Genomic DNA, 12,017 nt, shown 5'->3' on the forward strand with positions numbered 1-12,017 from the left:
GATATGTGCGTAAGGAGAACCAAAGGCTAGAAGAAGGAGAGTCCCCTCCGCGGGCACGAGGGGTGGCCCTAGAAGTGCAGGGAGAGGTCAGGACCATCTTTGGAGGACCAGGAGTCGGAGGAGATTCAAGGAAGGGGCGAGACAAGTACGCCAAGGAGGCCAGACGAAGTCCACCACCTTGTGTTATAAGTTTGGAGCAGCGCCCCCCGAAGAGCTTCAAAGGCGAGAATGACTTAATAACTTTCACTGAAGAAGATGCACAGGGGGTGCGTTTCCCTCATGATGACCCCCTGGTGCTAATCGCCCAGCTTGCTAACATGAGGGTACGTCAGGTCATGATGGATAACGGGAGCTCTGTGGACATTTTGTATCGACCAGCGTTGGAGAAGATGGGGTTTAGCCTCCGTCACCTAAAACCTTGCACTACGACTTTGTATGGGTTTACGGGAGATTCGATGCAACCCCTAGGGACAATCGAATTAGCCCTCACCATGGGGGAGCAACCCAAGAAAACCACCATAATGGCTAACTTTGTCGTGGTCGAGTGCACCTCAGCCTTCAATGCGGTATTAGGGAGACCCTCTCTGAGAGAATTGAAGGCGATAACTTCTGTGTATCACCTAGCTATGAAATTCCCAACCCCTGGGGGAGTAGCATGCGTGAAAGGGGAGCAGAAGGAAGCGAGGGAATGCTATAACATGTCCCTCCACGCAGCCACCAAACCATCTATACCAATGACAATGGCTGTGTATGAAGGAGCGACCCACACAAGTTAGATCCGCACAAGATTGGACCCACGGGTTACGGATCCTCTCAAGAAGTACTACCAGCAAGGCTTCAGCTCTCAGGGCCAAAAGAACCTACGTTTAGTTTGTTCTTCATTGTTTTAGCTTAAGCAAGTAGGAATCAAAGAGGCTACCTAGGTAACCTCCTAGTTAGATGTAACCCCCTTTTTTATTTACAAAGTCAGTTGTAAACCGCGTGTTCTTCGTTGTTTGCATCAGCCAAAGTGTCAGCCGAAATAAATTTCACCAAACACTTGGGGGGCGGAGGCAATAACATGCAGCTAGCGAGGGGAACCTAAAATGGGCCCTCTAACGGAGGATCCTAAAAAGGACCCCTCACCCTCCTAAAAAGGAGACTCCTAAAAAAGAGGCTCCTAAAAATGACCCTCTAATAGGGGATCTTAAAAAAGGCCCTCCATCAGGAGGAAGTGGCCCGTGAAGACAAAGCAAGCAACAATCAGGAGAACCCAAAGAAGGACCCCTTGCACCGGGATCCTAAAAAGGATCCTATGCACCAGGAGGATTCTAAAAAGGGCCCTCCATCAGGAGGACCCAAAAGGGACCATAGCCCTAAAAAGGACCCTTTAATGGGAGGTCCTAGAAGGACCCCTTATATCGGGGCCTTAGGTGAAGTCCTTAAATACAGAAAACAGGGAGAGGACCTTGCAAGGCATCCCTTGGGTTTACAAGGATTAGCTACCCTTGTGAACATCAAGGAGGCCAAAAGGTCTTACGAAAGAAAAATATATAGTGACAACACTAATAAGTCTAGAGCGGCCACCAAGCCGTCTAGCCAAAAAGGGTCCTAAAAGTGACCCTTGCAAAAATAGTACTATGCATAATGACGAGAGGGACGCTTCTCGCAAAAAATAATAAGCGCGCGCAAGAATATATAAAAGGATAGCTAGGACCCAAGGGGTCAAAATATCCTTATAAGAGTAATCAAGGGGCTCCAAAAGAGGTCCCAGTGAACCCTTTCACATGGGCTCCCAAGGACCTCCAGCCTGGTAAATAAAAGAGGGGAACCAACCAAACCCCATCATACAGGCTCAAAAGGGCCTCGAATGCAGTAGAATAAGAGACACTCCACATGGCCACTCGAGCGACGGCATGCTCACCAAAAGAAGAGAAATCAAAATTGGGATCCTGCCTCCATACGTTGTAAAGGGCGCTGTCTATGGACCTGTACTCAATGACAGTCTTCTCTGCCTCCAAGGAAGCACTTCTCTCCTGCAAGGGGTCCTGGTAACCTCGACTTCGGCCCTTGCAGTCTGGAGTTCGACCCTGATAGACTCGACTTCGACCTCTAAATAAGTAACCCTCTCCTGCGACACCGTCACGATATCCTTGGTCACTTGGAGTTAGCTCTTCAGGATGGCAACTTGGTCCTTCAGCTCCTTGGCCTTGGCAACCGCCTTCAGCTTCCTCCTCGACGAGGTGGCAAGTTCGGCCCGAACCTTCTTTAGCTCAGACTGGGTTTTCTCAAGCTCTTTCTCAAGCTCCGGGACCCGGGCTGTAAGGCAGTCCCTCTCAGCAGTAGACGCAGAGAGGTTGCTAGACGAGTCGGGAAACCGTAGAACCACAGTATTGGCCTGCAAAAATAGACCAAAAGGATGTATTAGTCTCCAAATAGATATCCCAAGAAATTAACCCATACTTAAAAAAAAAAAAAAAAAAAAAACTATGGAAAAAGTGAGGTGATGGGGGATTGAACCCCTTACCTCTTGAAGGAAGGGTTCTCTAAACCACTAAGCCAAGGAAGTAAGGTGGAAATATTAAGCCACGCATGAAGGCCTACTTATAAGAACTAAGGTGAATAGTCTACAAGAGCAACTAAAGGTACTCTCCTAGACTGGGGGGGAAGTGTTGATGCTCAAAATCTCACCAAGGAAAAATATGAGATCGATGCCATGAAGCCCCCATTTACACGACATAGAAGCCATGGCCTCGCTCGGCCACGCTCGGACACCAGGTGGCCTCGCTCGGCCACGCCCGCACGCACCAGGTGGCCTCGCTCGGCCACGCCGGCACGCACCAGGTGGCCTCGCTCGGCCACGCCCGCACGCACCAGGTGGCCTCGCTCGGCCACGCCCGGACACACAAGGTGGCCTCGCTCGGCCACACTCGGACACACAAGGTGGCCTCGCTCGGCCGTGCCCCAGGCGCGAGGCCTCCTCGCGCGCGCACCGCCTGGCGTCGCTCGGCCACCACGCGCGCGTCTCCCTGGCGTCGCTTGGCCACCACGCGCGCATCTCCATGGCGTCGCTCGGCTGTACCTCGGCGGTCATGGTCCAAGAGTGGCCTCGCCCATGCCCACGAAGGGGCCTCGCCAAATAGGCCCCGTGGTGACCTCGGCGCTCATGGTCCAAGAGTTGCCTCGCCCATGCCCACGGAGGGGCCTCGACAAATAGGCCCCGTGGTGACCTCGGCGCTCATGGTCCAAGAGTGGCCTCGCCCATGCCCACGGAGGGGCCTCGCCAAATAGGCCCCGTGGTGACCTCGCCCATGCCCACGGAGGGGCCTCGCCAAATAGGCCCCGTGGTGGCCTCGCCCATGCCCACGGAGGGGCCTCGCCAAATGGGCCCCGTGGTGGCCTCGCCCATGCCCACGGAGGGGCCTCGCCCAATAGGCCCCGTGGTGGCCTCGCCCATGCCCACGGAGGGGCTTCGCCAAATAGGCCCCGTGGTGACCTCGCCGATGCTCACGGAGGGGCCTCGCCAAATAGGCCCCGTGGTGGCCTCGCCCATGCCCACGGAGGGGCCTCGCCCAATAGGCCCCATGGTGGCCTCGCCCATGCCCACGGAGGGGCCTCGCCAAATAGGCCCCGTGGTGGCCTCGCCCATGCCCACGGAGGGGCCTCGCCAAATAGGCCCCGTGGTTGCCTCACCCATGGCCTCATGGGGGTCACATCCGTAGCACACTCAGCCTCGTGAGTAGCCAAGAGAGTCGCGCCATCAATAAGCCTTCCAAGGGTCCCATTCCTTACACCTAGAGACCCCTATGCTTAGAGGCTCCAGTACGAGTCGAATGGGACATACTTGTACGACCAAGTACTGAGTACGGACACCAATACCAGTGGGACTGCTGGGGTAAGAGTTATGGTTCGTACATCTACGGCCAAGGGTTAGAGTCGACACCACTACCACCTGCGCCACTACGCCTGCCGCCACTCTTCAGACATGGGTACAGACAAGTAGTGGAGACATCCTCCTGACACCTGCTCCTGTACTGATGTACGACCACAACCTTTGAAGCCACTCCCCTGACATAGTACTTATGTACCATTTGGTCTCCTAGACCACCATGTACCTAAGGCCATTAGAGCCTACTATAAAATGAACTGGAACACCACCTGATAGGGGGTTGGAAATTTTACTGGAGCAAAGGCTTGAGTGTGAATGAAAGACTGAATTCTCCATTATTGTTCTATCATTGTTCTTGAGTGATTGTTTTAGTTTCTACAGCTTTTCCATTAGAGACCTTGACTTGATAATTTTTCCAACTCAACTTAGTTGACGATTTCTCACCGTCAACAGCCATCGAGTTACTGCTGGGTATAGAGCCAATGTCGAGGGCACCATATAGAATGACTCTGGTAGAGTTAAAGGACTTGATGATACAGTTGCAGGAGCTTCTGGACTTGGGGTTTATTAGACCTAGCTTCTCGCCATTGGGTGCTCCGGTTTTGTTTGTGAAGAAGAAGGATGGGAATCTGAGAGTGTGTATAGACTACAGGTAGTTGAACAAGTTGACCATCAAGAACAAATACCCTTTACCAAGGATTGACGACTTGTTCGATCAGCTGCAGGGAAAGACGGTATTCTTAAAGAATGATCTTCAATTTTTTTATCACCAGCTGAGGATCAAGGATGGGGATATTCCGAAGACGGCCTTCTGAACGAGGTATGGGCATTATGAGTTCTTGGTCATGTCATTTAGTCATGGATCTGATGAACAGGGTGTTCAAGGACTTTTTAGATCTGTTCGTGATTGTCTTCATTGACGACATCTTAGTTTACTCCAGTTCACAAGCAGAGCATGAACAACATCTTCGACAGGTATTACAGATATGGAGAGAGCATCAGTGCAAGTTCTGGCTACCAGAAGTGACATTCCTTGGACACATTGTTGGTGGAGATGGGATTAAGGTGGATCCTGCTAAGGTAGAGGTAGTGAGAGATTGGCCGAGGCCAAGGAACGCCTCAGAGGTTAGGAGCTTCCTTGGATTAGTGGGATATTACAGATGGTTCGTGGAAGGGTTTTCGAAGATTGCTGCACTGATTACATAATTGACGCGGAAGAATCTAAAGTTTTTCTGGTCAGATAAGTGTGAGAATATTTTCCAAGAACTGAAGCGACAGCTGATTACTGCCCATGTGTTGAATCTTCCTTCGAAGGGAGGGAAGTTTGTAGTATACTATTACGCATCGATATTGGGATTGGGATGTGTGCTGATGCAGAATGAGAAGGTTATTGCATATGCATCACGGTAGTTGAAGGAGTATGAGCTGTGATACCTTACCCATAATTTGGAGTTGGCAGCGGTGGTATTCGCACTAAATTTTTGGCGACATTACTTGTATGGGGAGAAGTGCGAGATATACACCGATCATAAGAGCTTGAAGTATTTCTTCACCCAGAAGGACTTGAATATGAGGCAAAGGCGTTGGGTGGAATTTGTGAAGGACTATGATTGTGATATCCTTTACCACCCAGGGAAAGCCAATATAGTGGCAGATGCGTTGATTCGGAGGAGCCCAGGACAATTATTCAGCTCTAAACAGATATTAAAGGAGTTGGCAGAGAAGATGTCCAAAGTGAGGATAGAGTTGGTAGTGGGCCGGCTGACCAATATTACTTTACAGTCTACCCTCCTAGAGAGGATAAGCGAGGGTTAGATGAATGATAGACAGTTGTAGGAGGTTAGAGGGAATATCTTAGCTGGAGTGGCTAAGGATTATTCTATTTTAGAGACAGGTTTACTACGGTATAAGGGTCAAATTTGTGTTCCGATGGATGTGGGTATTAGACGAGAGATATTGGATGAGTCCCATACTACACCATGCTCACTCCATCTTGGAACCACGAAGATGTATCAGGATCTACTGACTTTATATTGGTGGCCTTTGATGAAGAAGGACGTCGTGGAATATGTGGGCAAGTGTTTAACATGTTAGCAGGTTAAGGCTAAGCCTCAGTGACTAGCGGGGTTGCTACAGCCTTTGGGTATTCCCGAGTGGAAGTGGGAAGACATTACTATGGATTTTGTAGGAGGTTTACCTAGGACAGTGGGGCTACATGACTCGGTGTGGGTGATAGTAGATAGATACACCAAGTCAGCTCTCTTTCTACCATTGAGGACGACCTATATTGTGGATCAGTACGCGGAGTTGTATGTGAGGGAGATTGTATGTCTCCATGGGGTTCCCAAATCTATAGTATCAGACCAGGATGCCATATTTACCTCCAAGTTTTGGGGTAGTTTGTAGAAGGCTATGGGGACTCAGTTGAAATTCAATACAGCCTCTCATCCTTAGATAGATGGACAGTCTGAGAGGACAATTCAGGTATTGGAATACATGCTTAGGACGTGTGTGTTGGACTTTGAGGGGTCTTGGAGTAAGTACCTTCCGTTGATTGAATTTTCATACAACAACAGTTATGAATCAACGAATGGAGTTGCTCTATACGAGATGTTGTATGGAAGGAGATGTAGATCGCCCATTCATTTGGATGAGATGGGTGAGAGGAGGTATTTTGGACCAGAAATTGTTCAAAAGACTAATGAAGCTATTGAGAAGATCCGAGCTCGAATGCTTACTTCAAAGAGCAGACAGAAAAGCTACGATGCTCCTAAGCGTAGGGGCATGGAGTTCTAGGTAGAGGACCATGTGTTTCTGTGAGTGTCACCACCATGAGGGGTGAGGAGGTTTAGGAAAAAGGGAAAGCTGAGCCCTAGATTCATTGGACCTTTTGAGATCCTAGAGAGAATTGGGCAGGTAGCCTATAGATTTGCTCTGCCACATCTCTACGCATCAGAAGTACGTCTCAGATACGACTGATGTGTTGAGAAATGAGGATTTGGAGTTACAGACATATTTGTCGTATGAGAAGCGATCGGTGTAGGTCCTAGACTGGAAAGATAAAGATCTGAGGAACAAGAAGATTCCTCTAGTTAAAGTATTATTGAGGATTAGTAAGATTGAGTCAGTTATGCAGGATCAGTATCCCAATTTATTCAGGTAAATTTCGAGGACGAAATTCTCAGTAGGAGGGGATAGTTGTAGCGACCCAAAATTGCTAATGGGGTTTAGTGCCTTGATTAGCGTGCTAAGAGGGCATAATTTGATATATGTGTGTTTAATTGTTTAAATGTGTGACTATATGGCATGCATTACTTAGGTGATTATGTGAATATATTATATGCATGTTTATGAGTATTAGATAGGCATGTGGGCCCTTTACTGCTTATAAGGGCATATTTGTAATTTTGGCCCGTTAAGGGCATAAATGTGATTATATGTGATAAATGGTTGAGACCACATTATTGTGTGGATATATTTTTAGTATATGGCTCGAGACGGTCCTAGTGAACGGATTAGTGAAATAGTCACAGCGGGGTTAAATAACCCAGCTCGGGGGAGCCTGGTGGTATTTTGGGAATTAAGAGAATGGTTTAGGATTTATTGAGCAATCAATAAGTATTTGGTAATTAAGTGGACATGATGGGATTAATTGGTAAATGTTCGGAGCACCTGAGGAATTAGCGGGAACTAGAAAAAGACTATTTTACCCTTAGAACAAATTAAAGGGCTAAGTAATTCAAGGGGTAGTTTGGTCATTTTTTTAATTAAGAGATTAACTCAGTGGGAACTCTAAACATAGCCAGAAACCACCCCAAGTGCTTTGAATTCTCAGCCTTCTCTCTCACCCTCATACACGTACCCTCACTTTCTGTCTTGGTATCTTGAAGCTAAGGAAGAAAACTGAAGGAGAACTAAAGATTAAGATAGATTTTAGGCTGGTTCAAGCTAGGGAAAATCAAAGCTAAAGTCTGACAAAGTTTTATGAGGAATTAAGACTAGCAATTCAGGTAATATCTAACCTTTGATTACTGAATTTTTCTGAAATGGTATTGAGACTTAGAGCTTCCATGAACAAGGTTGTAGGGTCTGGTTTCTGAGTGTTAGAGGGAAGTAAGAAATTGTTTATTGATATATTATGATGTTTAGGTTATAGGGATAAGTTTTCTTGGCTTGAATCTAAGTTTGGTATGGATTTGGGAGTATGGTTAGATGGTTTTTTGAGGTTGTGCCTGGGTAGAATGCTGAGGAAACCCAGAGAATTCTGGATTCGCGGGGGTGTGCCAGGATCCATATCATGGGTGCTGCGGCCTGCGTGCCCTAGGAGGGCTTGCTGATTTGAGGGCTCCCCGCAACCCTAGGGGGCAAGTCACGACCCGCCTTCCCCCAGAAGCCCGAGGCTACGCCTCTGACTTGAGGTGCACCGTGACCCTCAAGGCTAGGTCGCAGCGCGCCTAGAGAACTTTAACCTAGGATAGTTTTTAGGCTCGGGGAGGCTCAGGGATTCGAACCTAGGCGATCGTGATGACTTCTACTACCCAGTTTAGTAGAATTTGAGGTCCCAAAGGCTTGTTGTTATTCCTAAACATTTATTTGGATTAGGAATTGATGGGTAGCCATTGACATTATGACTAAAATTATCACTAAGGCTCAAAAACTGAGGATCGTGTTTGAGATTGTTCTTTATTCTTTGCTCGGGATTTGAGGTAAAAGAACTGCACCCATGTTGTTGTCTTTGGGACTGAGCTTCAGTGTAATTGAATATATGCATTTGGTGAGATATATATATGTTATGCGGAGTAAGAACGTATGACCTAAGGGTGCCGAAGCTTATGATAAGCGTATTGAACGCGGCTCAGCCAATGTGAGCCCAGGTCAACTAAATAATTAGAGGACTCTGCCTAAGTGAGCTGGGGTCAGCTGAATAAAAAGAGGGCTCGATCTAAGGGCACTGACCCTGAACATTTGTATTACTGGTTAAAATGTATGCTTGAGAGTATGTGTTTGTTGTTCATGGTTTTCTTGCTGGCCTTGGCTCACATGTGCTACATGGTGCAAATAAAGGCAAAGGGAAACTGGACCTACCATGAGTTGGAGAGCTCTGGAGGCTGAGTGTACATAGTCAACTGCTCAACCGCCATGGCCGAGGGATAGTTACAGGGACAGAGCTCTAAAATTTTATTTTTCCATTAGACGGACTTTTGTTTTAGTACCACAAATATCCTGTTTTTGGGATCCCATGTATCAAACATCAGTTTTAATGAAAATTAACTGTTTATGATCAAAATCTTTTAACCCTAACCTAATAGTTGAATTTAGGATCGCATTTATGTTCAAACGACTTGATTAGCAAGTCTTGCATTATTTTAAAATAAACATTGTAATGGTCTTGGTTAGCCAGGGCGTTACATATATACTCTAAGAACTCTACCTCTCTAGATTCAATTATCACACTAGACTCTAAAGCTAATAATCTATACACTTTGATATTTGAGGCATAGCCAACAAAGGTACATCTTATAGCCCTAGGACCCAACTTGATCATTTTAGGGTCTGTGCTCTTGCAATAAGCAAGACACTTCCACACTTTAAGATAGCTTGTATTAGACATTTTTCATTTCCATATCTCATATGGTGACAATTTTTTTACTTTAAAAAAGTATGATTTAAATTATGACATGCGAATATCGAGGCTTCACCCCTCAAAGAAAAACTCAATTTAGCATGTAGTAGATAGCATTAACTGTTTCAAGAAAAGTTCTATTTTTTCTTTCTACTATATTATTTTTTTGTGGAGTAGAAGGGGTAGTACACTCATTTATTATATTGTGCTCTTCACAAAATACATTTAATTCATGTTGTTTAGTCCTTTTTTCATCAACTAATCAAACACCCAAAGAGTAATTAAGAAAAGATTTGTAAGAACTAAATCAAGCATCTAAGATGTAATTAATGCTATCAAACAATGGATAGAAAGAGGATTTTATAGTTGTTCGACCCAAAAAAGATGACCTACGTCCACTTAATCACTATTATTGATCTTTGAAGATGTGGATTACATTTGTGGTTACCCATTGACTCTCATGGATTTTGTGAGCCCTTTGCACTATTGGGTGCCTTGAGTTATTTGGCTATCTTGCCATCATCCCCACTTTTCTCGTTCCCTTCTCCTTTTATTTATAGTAAGGATTCAGATTACATTTGAGTTATGGGCCTAGGGTATTATGCTTTGGCCCAAAGAAAATAAGGACAAAGGTGTGACTGAATCAATGGGATCACCAACCTTGGATGCAGTGTGACTATGCTTTATGCGACCACTTCCTAGCACTGGGGCTAGTGATTTGCTCAGGGTCGAGCTAGAGTTATGAGTGATGTCCTTTGACTTTTAGGATCTAGTGACCATTACCCTTGATGAAGCCAGGGAGTGGAGCCCTTGTATGAGGTTCCAGCGACCATGACAGGAGCTGGAGAAGACTTCAATGACCATAACTGTAACTTGGGAAGTCTCCAGCGACCATGATAGACTCGAGGGCGACCGGACTTTCTAAATTGTTTTTGGAAACATTATGTAAGCAGCCAGTTCATGAAATTGGTGCCCAATGATCACACAAAAGGATAAACAACTACATGTAGGGACAGGCGACCATGCGTGGGGTTTGGCGACTAGTCATAGGCAACCAATACCCCGAGCTGGTCTTATCTTTTGGACATCATTATTTTTTTCAATCATGGCGACCTTTTCCTTGGGTATTATATTGGACATAAGCAACCTTGGGGCTTAGTGGCGATATCTGGGTGGTTATATCATTAGAACCCCCATATTAGCAAGGTCATCCTTTTCAACCATCTCGCTAGTCTCTCTTGTCTATATCGACACCACATTATTTTGCAAAAAATATGTATATAATACATGTGAAAAATATCCATAGCCCCGATCGCATCTAAGAAATTTGATCTTTTTTCCAATTGATTTTCATCTTAAAAATATATTCACCACCTCTATTTAGATTTATAGATTTGAAATGCCTTAAATGTCTCATCTTTACTCTTAAGCAAATAAGCATATGTAAAATTAGAGAAATAATCTATAAAAGTAGCAAAATGTTTAATTCCACCTCTAGTCGACATTCCATTTAATTCACATAAATCACTATTATGAAATATAACAAATTTGAATATCTATCAACGCTAGGAATAATATTCTAAAACATTTAAAATTTCACAATAGTTCACATTATCATGATCAATATTATCATAACCAATTCAACCCCATTTAGTTATTTTTTTAACAGTACTAAATCCTACATGAGCTAGCCTATTATGCCACAGAGTAATTGAATTTGAGCCAGCCATAGAAGATGAAGATGTTGATTCTTTACTATTATTCTTCACAAAAGTAGAAGTATAAAGCTTAATCATGTCATCACATGAATACCCTTTTCCAAAAAAGTTCCGATTCTTAGACAATATGAGTTTACAAGACTCAAACATTGCCTTGATGCCTAGTTCGCTGAAAAATCCTCACTCACAAGATTTCAAGACATATCTGGCATATATAACACATTGGTGAGTTATACCTTCTTTCTGGATGTGAAGGATAAATTAATGTTGCCCTTGCCTTCTTTTGACTGTGAGAACTCGTCAACGATATTAGGTTGGAAAACTCAAATCATAGTAAGAAAATAACTATGTAAGAACTTAGAATAGACTTGAGGGAAAATAAGTGCTATTCAAAAATGGAGTAAACATTCTTATATTACTTAATAGCCTGAGTATACAATGAATTTTACAACCCCCTTCAATGATGAAGTGACGTCCTATTTATAGGTGAGCTCTAATGGCTCTTGGTACATTGTGGTCCCGAAGAGACAGAGGTTGCATATCTAGGCTGCAGGTGGTAGTGGTGTTGGAGGAGTGGTGGTCGACTCCAGTATATGTCAGTGGTCTCCAAAAGTACTCCTGCCTTGGTACCGTGTCGTACCTCCACTACTTGTTGGGTACGAACATCATAGGCGTGCTTGGGGATTCCTTACTATGTACCATTTTAGTACTACCGCTACTTGTCTAGAATGGACACCATATTCATGCTTTGTCTTCTTTTGGTTGATATGTATGTTCCGTACCTTTACGTGTTCCACGTGCCCCGTAG

The sequence above is a fragment of the Humulus lupulus genome, chromosome X (assembly GCF_963169125.1).
Source record: "Humulus lupulus chromosome X, drHumLupu1.1, whole genome shotgun sequence".
Taxonomy (NCBI): domain Eukaryota; kingdom Viridiplantae; phylum Streptophyta; class Magnoliopsida; order Rosales; family Cannabaceae; genus Humulus; species Humulus lupulus.